General features: G+C 47.9%; 1 protein-coding gene across 5 annotated transcripts in view; it reads left to right on the top strand.

Moving 5' to 3' along the window:
- LOC135049800 (acetylserotonin O-methyltransferase-like) overlaps positions 1–13,223 on the top strand; it is a 448,700-nt gene that overhangs the window by 69,419 nt on the left and 366,058 nt on the right. The window lies entirely within an intron of this gene.

Below are 13,223 nucleotides of genomic sequence, written 5' to 3' on the forward strand. Positions count from 1 at the left end.
AGGCCGCCGAAAAGGGGGCGGAGCCTATCTCCTCAGCACACTGGCGCCATTTTCCCTCACAGCTCAGTTGGAGGGAAGCTCCCGGTCTCTTCCCTGCAGTCACTACACTACAGAAAGGGTTAAAAAAAGAGAGGGGGGCACTAATTAGGCGCAGTATTAAAACATACAGCAGCTATAAGGGGAAAAACACTTATATAAGGTTATCCCTGTATATATATATAGCGCTCTGGTGTGTGCTGGCATACTCTCCCTCTGTCTCCCCAAAGGGCTAGTGGGGTCCTGTCCTCTATCAGAGCATTCCCTGTGTGTGTGCTGTGTGTCGGTACGTTTGTGTCGACATGTATGAGGAGAAAAATGATGCGGAGATGGAGCAGAGTGTCTGTAACAGTGATGTCACAACCTAGGGGGTCGACACCTGAGTGGATGTACTGTTGAAAATTACGTGACAGTGTCAGCTCTGTATAAAAAAACAGTGGTTGACATGAGACAGCCGGCTACTCAGCTTGTGCCTGTCCAGACGTCTCATAGGCCGTCAGGGGCTCTAAAGCGCCCGTTACCTCAGATGGCAGATACAGACGCCGACACGGATACTGACTCCTGTGTCGACGGTGAAGAGACAACCGTGATTTCCAGTAGGGCCACACGTTACATGAATATACATGTCTGATAATACGAGTACCACCAAAAAGGGGTATTATGTTCGGTGAGGGAAAAACTACCTGTAGTTTTCCTGAATCTGAGAAATAAAATGAGGTGTGTGATGATGCGTGGGTTTCCCCCCGATAACAATTGATAATTTCTTAAAAAGTATTGGCTGTATACCCTTTCCCGCCAGAGGTTAGGGTGCATTGGGAAACACCCCCTAGGGGGGATAAGGCGCTCACACGCTTGTAAGAACAAGGGCTCTACCCTCTCATGAGATGGCCGCCCTTAAGGATCCTGCTGATAGAAAGCAGGAGGGTATCCAAAAATGTATTCACACACATACTGGTGTTATACTGCGACCAGCAATCGCCTCAGCCTGGAGGTGCAGTGCTGGGTTGGCATGGTCGGATTCCCTGACTGGAAATATTGATATCCTAGATAAGGATAGTATATTATTGCCTATAGAGCATTTAAAAGATGCATTTCTATATATGCATGATGCACAGCGGAATATTTGCCGACTGGCATCAAGTATAAGTGCGTTTGTCCAATTCTACCAGTAAAATGGTCAGGTGATGCGGATTCCAAAGGGCATTTGGAAGTATTGCCTTTGAAAAGGGACATTTGGGGTCGGTCTTTTAGACCTGGTGGCCACGGCAACAACTGGGAAATCCACGTTTGTACCCCAGGTCGCCTCTCAAAATAAGACGCCGTATTATCAGGCGCAGTCCTTTGTTGGCAAGCGGACAAAAGGTTCCTCTTTTCTGCTCGTGACAGAGGGAGAGGAAAAAGGCTGAAGAGATTAGCCAGTTCCCAGGAACAGAAACCCTTTCCCGCCTCTGCCAAGCCCTCAGTATGACGCTAGGGCCTTACAAGCTCAGGCACGGAGGGGGCCCGTTCTCAATGAATTTCAGTGCGCAGTGGGCTCACTCGCAAGTAGACCCCTGGATCCTTCAGGTAATATCTCAAGGGTACATATTGGAATTCGAGACGTCTCCCCCTCGCCGTTTCCAAAAGTCGGCTTTACCGACGTCCCCCTCTGACAGGGAGGCAGTTTTGGAAGCCATTCACAAGCTGTATTCCCAGCAGGTGATAATCAAGGTACCCCTCCTGCAACAGGGAACGGGGTATTATTCCACACTATTGTGGTACCGAAGCCAGACGGCTCGGTGAGACCGATTCTAAATCTAAATCTAAAATCTAAAATCTTTGAACACTTACATACAGAGGTTCAAATTCAAGATTGAGTCACTCAGAGCAGTGATTGCGAACCTGGAAGAAGGGGACTACATGATGTCTCGGGACATCAAGGATGCTTACCTTCATGTCAAAATTTACCCTTCTCACCAAGGGTACCTCAGGTTATGATACAGAACTGTCACTATCAGTTCAGACGCTGCCGTAGGGATGGTCCACGGCACCCCGGGTCTTTACCAAGGTAATGGCCGAAATGATATCCCTTCGAAGGAAGGAAATTTTAGTTATCCCTTACTTGGACGATTCCCTGATAAGGGTAAGATCCAGGGAACAGTTGGAAGTCGGTGTAGCACTATCTCAGGTAGTGTTGCGGCAGCACGATTGGATTCTCAATATTCCAAAATCGCAGCTGGTTCCGACGACTTGTCTTCTGTTTCCTAGGGATGTTCCTGGACACAGTCCAGAAAAAAGGTGTTTCTCCCGGAAGAGAAAGCCAGGGAGTTATCCAAGCTAGTCAGGAACCTCCTAAAACCGAACCAAGTCTCAGTGCATCAATGCACAAGGGTTCTGGGTAAAAATGGTGGCTTCCTACGAAGCAATCCCATTCGTTAGATTCCACGCAAGAACTTTCCAGTGGAACCTACTGGACAAATGGTCCGGGTCGCATTTTCAGATGCATCAGCGGATAACCCTGTCACCAAGGACAAGGGTATCCATCCTGTGGTGGTTGCAGAGTGCTCATCTTCTAGAGGGCCGCAGATTCGGCATTAAGGACTGGGTCCTGGCGACCACGGATGCCAGCCTGCGAGGCTGGGGAGCAGTCACACAGGGAAGGAATATCCAGGGCTTAGGGTCAAGCCTGGATACATCACTTCACATAAATATCCTGAAGCTAAGGGCCATTTACAATGCTCTAAGCTTAGCAAGACCTCTGCTTCAAGGTCAGCCGGTGTTGATCCAGTCGGACAACATCATGGCAGTCACCCACGTAAACAGACAGGGTGGCACAAGAAGCAGGAGGGCAATGGCAGAAGCTGCAGGGATTCTTCGCTGGGCGGAAAATCATGTGATAGCACTGTCAACAGTATTCATTCCGGGAGTGGACAACTGGGAAGCAGACTTCCTCAGCACGACCTCCACCCGGGAGAGTGGGGACTTCACCCAGAAGTCGTCCACATGATTAAAAAACTCGACAGGTATTGCGCCAGGTCAAGAGACCCTCAGGCAATAGTTGTAGACGCTCTGGTAACACCGTGGGTGTACCAGTCAGTGTATGTGTTCCCTCCTCTGCCTCTCATACCCAAGGTACTGAGATTGTTAAGATGGAGAGGAGAAAGCACTATATTCGTGGCTCCGGATTGGCCAAGAAGGACTTGGTAACCGGAACTTCAAGAGATGCTCACGGAGGATCCGTGGCCTCTACCTCTAAGAAGGGACCTGCTCCAGCAAGGACCCTGTCTGTTCCAAGACTTACCGCGGCTGCGTTTGACGGCATGCCGGTTGAACACCTGATCCTGAAGGAAAAAAGGCATTCCGGATGAAGTCATCCATATCCTGATCTAAAGCCAGGAAGGATGTAACCGCAAAAACATTATCACCGCAATTGGCGAAAATATGTTGCGTAGTGCGAGGCCAGTAAGGCCCGACGGAGGAAATTCAACTGGGTCGATTCCTACATTTCCTGCAAAACAGGAGTGTCTATGGGCCTGAAATTGGGGTCCATTAAGGTTCAGATTTCGGCCCTGTCAATTTTCTTCCAAAAAAGAACTAGCTTCAGTCCCTGAAGTTTAGACGTTTGTAAAAGGGGTACTGCATATACAGCCTCCTTTTGTGCCTCCAGTGGCAATTTGGGATCTCAATGTAGTTTGGGTTCCAAAAGTCACATTGGTTTGAACCACTTAAATCTGTGGAGTTAAAATATCTCACATGGAAAGTGGTCATGCTGTTGGCCCTGGCCTGGGCCAGGCGCGTGTCAGAATTGGCGGCTTTATCCTGTAAAAGCCCTTATCTGATTTTCCATTCGGACAGGGCGGAATTGAGGACTCGTCCTCAGTTTCTCCCTAAGGTGGTTCCAGCGTTTTCACCTGAACCAACCTATTGTGGTGCCTGCGGCTACTAGGGACTTGGAGGAATCCAAGTTGCTGGATGTTGTCAGGGCCCTGAAAATATTTCCAGGACGGCTGGAGTCAGGAAATCTGACTCGCTGTTTATCCTGTATGCACCCAACAAGCTGGGTGCTCCTGCTTCTAAGCAGACTATTGCTCGTTGGATTTGTAGTACAATTCAGCTTGCACATTCTGTGGCAGGCCTGCCACAGCTAAAATCTGTAAAAGCCCGTTCCACAAGGAAAGTGGGCTCATCTTGGGCGGCTGCCCGAGGGGTCTCGGCTTTACAACTTTGCCGAGCAGCTACTTGGTCAGGGGCAAACACGTTTGCTAAATTCTACAAATTTGATACCCTGGCTGAGGAGGACCTGGAGTTCTCTCATTCGGTGCTGCAGAGTCATCCGCACTCTCCCGCCCGTTTGGGAGCTTTGGTATAATCCCCATGGTCCTTACGGAGTCCCCAGCATCCACTTAGGACGTTAGAGAAAATAAGAATTTACTTACCGATAATTCTATTTCTCATAGTCCGTAGTGGATGCTGGGCGCCCATCCCAAGTGCGGATTGTCTGCAATACTTGTACATAGTTATTGTTACAAAAATCGGGTTATTATTGTTGGGAGCCATCTTTTCAGAGGCTCCTCTGTTATCATACTGTTAACTGGGTTCAGATCACAAGTTATACGGTGTGATTGGTGTGGCTGGTATGAGTCTTACCCGGGATTCAAAATCCTTCCTTATTGTGTACGCTCGTCCGGGCACAGTATCCTAACTGAGGCTTGGAGGAGGGTCATAGGGGGAGGAGCCAGTGCACACCAGTTAGTCCTAAAGCTTTCTTTAGATGTGCCCAGTCTCCTGCGGAGCCGCTATTCCCCATGGTCCTTACGGAGTCCCCAGCATCCACTACGGACTATGAGAAATAGAATTATCGGTAAGTAAATTCTTATTTTTTTATATGACAATGAGTTTTACTTGCAGGTACAAGGCTGTGCCATGGGCAGTTCAATGGCACCGGCTATGCCAATGTGGTAATCAGAGCCGGCTCCAGGCATGTTCCAATAGAGCTGCCGAACAGGGCGCCGCACTTTATGGGCGCCGCAAGCTCTGGCCGCCATATTGGAGCCTGGAGCCGTCGCTACAGCTGCAGTCCGCTCCCCTCCCCTCCCTCCCTTCCCCGCCAACCAGAGCTCGCGGTCCGGCAGCTGAGGCTGATTGGCTGCCGGACTGCGAGCTTTGATTGGCTTGCGGACCGGCGCCTACTTGAACCTGTCGGAGATTGAGGGCTCCTAGGAGAGGCGTACGCTGCGCTTTCCTCCCTGTCCTCAGCCAAAGAGCAGCACCGAGCAGCAGCATCAGCAACAGATGCGGTAACCAGTGAGCAGCACGGGGGCAGGTGAGGAAGGGGGGGATATCTGGCACTGGGGACATGTCTGGCACTGGGGGCATATCTGGCACTGTGGGGGCATTTTTATATCTGGCTCTGTGGGGGCATATCTGCACTGTGGGGGCACTTATGTATCTGGCACTGTGGTGGCACTTATGTATCTGGCACTGTGGGGGCATTTATGTATCTGGCACTGTGGGGGCATATCTGCACTGTGGGGGCACTTATGTATCTGGCACTTTGGGGGCACTTATGTATCTGGCACTGTGAGGGCATTTATGTATCTGGCACTGTGGAGGCATATCTGCACTGTGGGGGCACTTATGTATCTGGCACTGTGGGGGCATTTATGTATCTGGCACTGTGGGGGCATATCTGCACTGTGGGGGCATTTATGTATCTGGCACTGTGGGGGCATTTATGTATCTGGCACTTGGGGCATTTATGTATCTGGCACTGGGGAGGCATATCTGCACTGTGGGGGGATTTATGTATCTGGCACTGTGGGGGCATTTATGCATCTGGCACTGGGGGCATTTATGTATCTGGAACTGTGGGGGCACTTATGTATCTGGCACTGTGGGGGCATTTATGTATCTGGCACTGTGGAGGCATATCTGCACTGTGGGGGCATTTATGTATCTGGCACTGGGGGCATTTATGTATCTGGCACTATGGAGGCATATCTGCACTGTGGGGGCATTTATGTATCTGGCACTGTTGGGGCACTTATGTATCTGGCACTGTGGGGGCATTTATGTATCTGGCACTATGGAGGCATATCTGCACTGTGGGGGCATTTATGTATCTGGCACTGTGGGGGCATTTATGTATCTGGCACTGTGGGGGCATATCTGCACTGTGGGGGCATTTATGTATCTGGCACTGTGGGGGCATTTATGTATCTGGCACTGTGGGGGCATTTATGTATCTGGCACTGTGGGGGCATTTATGTATCTGGCACTGGGGGCATTTATGTATCGGACACTGTGGAGGCATATCTGCACTGTGAAGGCATTTATGTATCTGGCACTGTGGGGGCATTTATGTATCTGCCACTGTGGAGGCATATCTGCACTGTGGGGGCATTTATGTATCTGGCACTGTGGGGGCATTTATGTATCTGAACTGTGGGGGCATATCTGGCACTGTGTGGCCATTTATGTAGCTGGCACTGCTGGGGGGCATGTCACGTGTAGCTGGCACTGCTGGGGGGCATGTCACGTGTAGCTGGCACTGCTGGGGGGCATGTCACATGTAGCTGGCACTGCGGGGGGGCATGTCACGTGTAGCTGGCACTGCTGGGGGGCATGTCATGTGTAGCTGGCACTGCTGGGGGGCATGTCACGTGTAGCTGGCACTGCTGGGGGGCATGTCATGTAGTGTTCCCGTTAGGCATCTGTGGATAGGCAATGTGTCTCAGTGCTCTCCCTGGTGCAATGTGTCTCAGTGCTCTCCCTGGTGCAGTGTGTCTCAGTGCACTCTCTGGTTCAATGTGTCTCAGTGCTGTGCCTGGCGCAAAGTGCATAGGAGGTTCTTCCTGGTGCAGTGTGTATTAGCTGCACTACTGTGTGGTGTAATGCGAATTGCCACTATTATGTGGCCACGTACCTTCCCCACGAAGTAACTCCCCTTAATTTTTGCGGCGCGCCTTCGGCGCGCACTGTCCGTGCTTTAGCTTGTAGGTTTGGGAACAACAAGCATTACAGTATGTACATAATTTTGCCCTCCTAACTTAAAAATGTGCCATCCCTGTGATCAGCACCCTGCCTTAAAAAGTGAACACTATCATGTGTAGATGGCACTGCTAGGGGGCATGTCATGTGTAGCTGGCACTGCTGCGGGGCATATCATGTCTATCTGGCACTGCACATTATGTGTATCTGGCACTATACTGGAGACATTGTGTGTAAGGAACACTACTGTGGCTATGTGTAAGGCTGCTAATTGGTGTGTAGAGGGGGTGTGAAAATATATTTATAGTTTGATGATATGAAGTTACGAGGCCATGCCCACTTTTCCAGAGGTCACACCAACTTTTCCAGGAGCGCGCATAGCATATGGGGGGGGGGGGGGGGGACGCTTTTACATTTTCTCGCTCAGGGTGGTAGTAGGCGTGGAGCCGGCCCTGGTGGTAATGTTTTCTATTGAGGAGTTGGTATTTTTTACTGAAAGTACTGTTAAGCAACATATCGTCTTATTTTTGAGGTACATAGACGATTTATTTTTGATTTGGAGGGGTGACGTTGGTATCCTCCAAAGGAGGTTGGAGGAACACAATGCTTCAGACAACCCCAACAAGTTTACCTATACTTTCAGTAAGGAAGCATTAGATTTTCTCGATGTACATGTTTCTATTGTCGATTGTGCCATTCATACCAGCTTGTTTTCTAAGCCCACGGACAGATATACGTTGTTGAAGGCACAAAGCTGTCATCCAAGATCTTTAATCAAAGGGCTCCCTTATTCACAAATGCTTAGGGCTTTTCGTATCAATAGCAATCTAGGGATGACCATACAGCAAATTGACCTTATGGTTCAGAAATTCTTAGAACGGGGTTACAGTGCTGATTCTTTAGTAGAGTGTAAACAGAAAGTATTAGCATTGGGTAGACAAGCTCTAATCAATGATTCTGTACTTGTTAGAAAAACTAATGATAAAAGCCTCCCGTGGGTTAATAGGTATAGTGTATCATCACCAGCCATTATTAAATTGGCTAAATCATTATGGCCCATGTTGCAGAGTGACCCCAAATTAAATCTAAGGGAACACAGATTAATGCCATGCTATTCGCGTGGCCGTAATTTGAATGACATTTTGGTCAAGACAGATACTACCAGAGCACCTCCAAGAGGGACCACATTTTTAAGTAATACCCGGGTAGGTTGTTTTAGGTGTACTTGCACTACGTGCCAATTTCTTTTGACAGGGAATACGTTTAATCATCCTCATTCTGGGAAAGTTTATAAAATCTTGCACTACTTCACTTGTAACTCTACCTTTGTAGTGTACCAGCTTTTGTCCCTGTGGGCTCTGTTATATTGGTAAGACAGAAACTAAGTTTAAAGAGAGGATGGGTAATCACAGGGCGGCCATATGTGCAGCATTAATTTCGGGCACGAGCGTCCAACTGGTCGCGCGGCATTTTGCTGAAGCACGGCATACACTAGCTAGTCTCCGTTACAGGATGATCGACACCATCCCGCCGAGTCGACGCGGGGGTGATCCTTCACTCCAGCTGTTAAAATGTGAAGCAAGATGGATTCATCGTTTGAATGTTATTCATCCGAAGGGGTTAAATGACAGTATATCTTTTGCTTCTTTAAGATGATCAATCCCTTTGTTACAGTACTATGGCTGACATATTATGTTTCCATCTAACACTTTTTAGAGCTTTAGTATCAATAAGCATTTGTATTAACAAAGTTTATATATGATATGGAATATAACTGTACAGCATTTGTCTTGTTATTTAGCACGGTTTTAGTTTTCTAAATAGATGCTTTGTATCTACAGTATGTAATATTGGTTTGGTTGGTGACTGGTTAAGCTCTCACAGGTGTCGAATCCTTATTGGATGACGTCACCTGACAGCACGGCGGCGGGGAGGGTGAGCGGTCCCAGCCCTGACGCCAGCATTTCACTCATGGGGGGTAATTCCAAGTTGATCGCAGCAGGAAAATTTTTAGCAGTTGGGCAAAACCATGTGCACTGCAAGGGGGGCAGATATAACATTTGCAGAGAGAGTTAGATTTGGGTGGGTTATTTTGTTTCTGTGCAGGGTAAATACTGGCTGCTTTATTTTTACACTGCAATTTAGATTGCAGATTGAACTCACCACACCCAAATCTAACTCTCTCTGCACATGTTATATCTGCCTCCCCTGCAGTGCACATGGTTTTGCCCAACTGCTAAAAAATTTCCTGCTGCAATCAACTTGGAATTACCCCCATGGTGATTACCTATAAAAGGTATGTGTGTATCTTTTCTCTTATCCTGATGACAATATTCAAAATACTGAAACGTTGGTTATTTCCTCTTAGTCTAAAGTGTCAGTTTGTTCAGTTTGAGTGCTGCACCTTTGCAAGTTTATCTGATTTTTTTTGTGAGGGCACCGACACAGTTGATATGGAACATGGAGTGCCGGACCTGCGACAAGTATATATATATATATATATATATATATATATATATACATACACACACTGCTCAAAAAAATAAAGGGAACACTAAAATAACACATCCTAGATCTGAATAAATGACATATTCTTTGTTCTTTACATATTTGAATGTGCTGACAACAAAATCACACAAAAATTATCAATGGAAATCAAATTTATTAACCCATGGAGGTCTGGATTTGGAGTCACACTCAAAATTAAAGTGGAAAAACACACTACAGGCTGATCCAACTTTGATGTAATGTCCTTTAAAACAAGTCAAAATGAGGCTCATTAGTGTGTGTGGCCTCCACGTGCCTGTATGACCTCCCTACAACACCTGGGCATGCTCCTGATGAGGTGGCGGATGGTCTCCTGAGGGATTTCCTCCCAGACCTGGACTAAAGCATCCGCCAACTCCTGGACAGTCTGTGGTGCAACGTGGCGTTGGTGGATGGAGCGAGACATGATGTCACAGATGTGCTCATTTGGATTCAGGTCTGGGGAATGGGCAGGCCAGTCCATAGCATCAATGCCTTCGTCTTGCAGGAACTGCTGACACACTCCAGCCACATGAGGTCTAGCATTGTCTTGCATTAGGAGGAACCCAGGGCCAACCGCACCAGCATATGGCCTCACAAGGGGTCTGAGGATCTCATCTCGGTACCTAATGGCAGTCAGGCTACCTCTGGCGAGCACATGGAGGGCTGTGCGGCCTCCCAAAGAAATGCCATCCCACACCATTACTGACCCAATGCCAAACCGGTCATGCTGGAGGATGTTGCAGGCAGCAGAACATTCTCCTTGGAGTCTTCAGACTCTGTCCCGTCTGTCACATGTGCTCAGTGAGAACCTGCTTTCATCTGTGAAGAGCACAGGGCACCAGTGGCGAATTTGCCAATCTTGGTGTTCTCTGGCAAATGCCAAATGTCCTGCACGGTGTTGGGCTGTAAGCACAACCCCCACCTGTGGACGTCGGGCCCTCATACCACCCTCATGGAGTCTGTTTCTGATCATTTGAGTAGACACATGCACATTTGTGGCTTGCTGGAGGTCATTTTGTAGGGCTCTGGCATTGCTCCTCCTGTTCCTCCTTGCACAAAGGCGGAGGTAGCGGTCCTGCTGCTGGGTTGTTGCCCTCCTACGGCCTCTTCCATGTCTCCTGATGTACTGGCCTGTCTTCTGGTAGCTCCTCCATGTTCTGGACACTACGCTGACAGACACAGCAAACCTTCTTGCCACAGCTCGCATTGATGTGCCCTCCTGGATGAGCTGCACTACCTGAGCCACTTGTGTGGATTGTAGACTCCGTCTCATGCTACCACTAGAGTGAAAGCACCACCAGCTTTCAAAAGTGACCAAAACATCAGCCAGAAAGCATAGGAGCTGAGAAGTGGTCTGTGGTCACCACATGCAGAACAACTCCTTTATTGGGGGTGTCTTGCTAATTGCCTATAATTTCCACCTGTTGTCTATTCCATTTGCACAACAGCATGTGAAATTGATTGTCAATCAGTGTTGCTTCCTAAGTGGACAGTTTGATTTCACAGAAGTGTGATTGACTTGGAGTTATATTGTGTTGTTTAAGTGTTCCATTTATTTTTTTGAGCAGTGTATATATAATTTCTCCGGCTGGGTCCACAGGTTATCCACAGGATTACAATGGGATATGATGGAGCAATAGCGGATTGGCACCAAACGATCACAAGCTTTTAGTCCTCCCAGGATGCAACGGGCCCATCCATAGATCCCCACCCACTGGCTCAGGCAAATCAGTTTTTTGTTTGGTACGGCAGGAGCCGGACCATGGTCAGAGGGCCACTGTTTTTGGCAGCCCTAAGCTTTCTTATTTTATTTTTTATAGTCTTAGTATGTTTTTGAGTGATCTTTCCTAACCGCGTCTTATACGCATATTGGAAAGAGTCGCTCCAACAACTGTCCGCCGGGTTGCAACAACGCTTACCCACGGTACAGTGCGGTCTCGGTGGGCGTCTGTGTCGGATATACTAGCAGGTCCAGCAGACGTTACCAGGCTGTGGCCGGAGCACGGGGAGAAGGTAAGGCATCGGTTCTGCTTAGAAGGGGAATACGGACACAGCTGCACTGGTTTGGGAGGAGACTACCGAACAGTAGCTGGTGCGCCGCCACCACGGTGTGCTCCAGCATTCATGACCAGTTTTCATCGGTCTCCCGCTATGAACTGTTGCCTCACTTCCATCTCAGACGCTACCATGAGGGGTCTCGGTCGCAGTATAGGCCGCTGCGTCTGTGTTCACTAAAAAGCTACTGCGAGGAGATCCGTTCGCAGTACAGGCGTCTGTGTGACCGGAGTGTCTGTGTACACAGTGCGTCTGGATCCACTCGGCATTCGCTAACGTATTGATCGATCTTGGAAGTGAGGCGAGTCTCCCTGTATCCCACTCTACTGAGTACGGGTTATACAGCACTAAATTTCTATCTACTTTGGTTAGTATGAATAGTTAAGTTTAGTGCCCTTTGCATATGAGTCTGTGTACATTCCTGTGGTTTTCTTAGCATTGCGTCTGAATACGTTAAGATCTGTATAGAACAGAATGCAGTAATATGTACTCCTACATACTTTGAAATGTATTTGTAGTTGATAATATGCTCATATGATTAATATATAACATGTGACTGACTGATAGTGTGATTGCTGACTTTATATATGTTTGTCAGTGGTTTCTTCTGAGCCTCAATGCTGGTACATGGGTACAGTCAGATTGATATCACTTTAAATGGTAAAGTGATTACGGTCACAAACTGTGTAGTACACTGTGGAAGTGCTGATTATTTATCATGTCTAAGAGCGGCAAAAGTGACAAGGTTACACTGACAGTAACATCGACACTCATATCATCATGTTTGTCCTGCAAAATGGTATTATCCTCTCAGGATCTGCTACAGGATGGTTTATGTGCAAATAGTTTTGCTTTTCAGCAGATTACAAGGTAGATCCCTGTTCAGCGTCAGGTAGATCCACTTTGGGCAATGTTTGCACAGACCTTGTCCAGTATAGCTGAACAATTAAATTCCTACATTATAATACTGTGTATTAAAATTGTTCTATTTACTCTTATGCTAATACTGGCTTTTAAGATTCCGAACTTTTATAAAATGACCATAGTACATATATATTTATATGTTAACAACACAAGTCGCCGTTACCCCTATCCCCCTGTACTATATCTATTTTTAATCTTATATATATATATATATATATAGCATTCCCAACCACAGTCCTCAAGGCACACTAATAGGCCCTACACATTGGCCGATCCGCCGCCGAGCTGCCCGACGGCGGATACGGCCGACGGGCGACCCGGCGGCGGGGGGGGGGCAGTGACGGGGGGAGTGAAGTTTCTTCACTCCCCGCGTCACCTGGCTGCATTGAAGTGCAGGCAAATATGGACGAGATCGTCCATATTGGCTTGCATGTACAGCCGACGGGGGACCAGCGATGAATGAGCGCGGTGCCGCGCATCGTTCATCGCTGGAGCCTCCACACTCAAAGATATGAACGGTATCTCTTTCATTTATGAACGAGATCGTTCATATCTTTGGCTGATGTCGGCCAGTGTGTAGGGCCCTTAACAGTGCAGGTTTTAGTGATATCCAGGCTCCAGCACAGGTGACTTTATTAGCACCTCAATTATTTTGATTTAACCATCTGTGCTGCAGCCTGGATATCACTAAAACCTGCACTGTTAGTGTG

Source organism: Pseudophryne corroboree, chromosome 2 (assembly GCF_028390025.1).
Source record: "Pseudophryne corroboree isolate aPseCor3 chromosome 2, aPseCor3.hap2, whole genome shotgun sequence".
NCBI lineage: Eukaryota > Metazoa > Chordata > Amphibia > Anura > Myobatrachidae > Pseudophryne > Pseudophryne corroboree.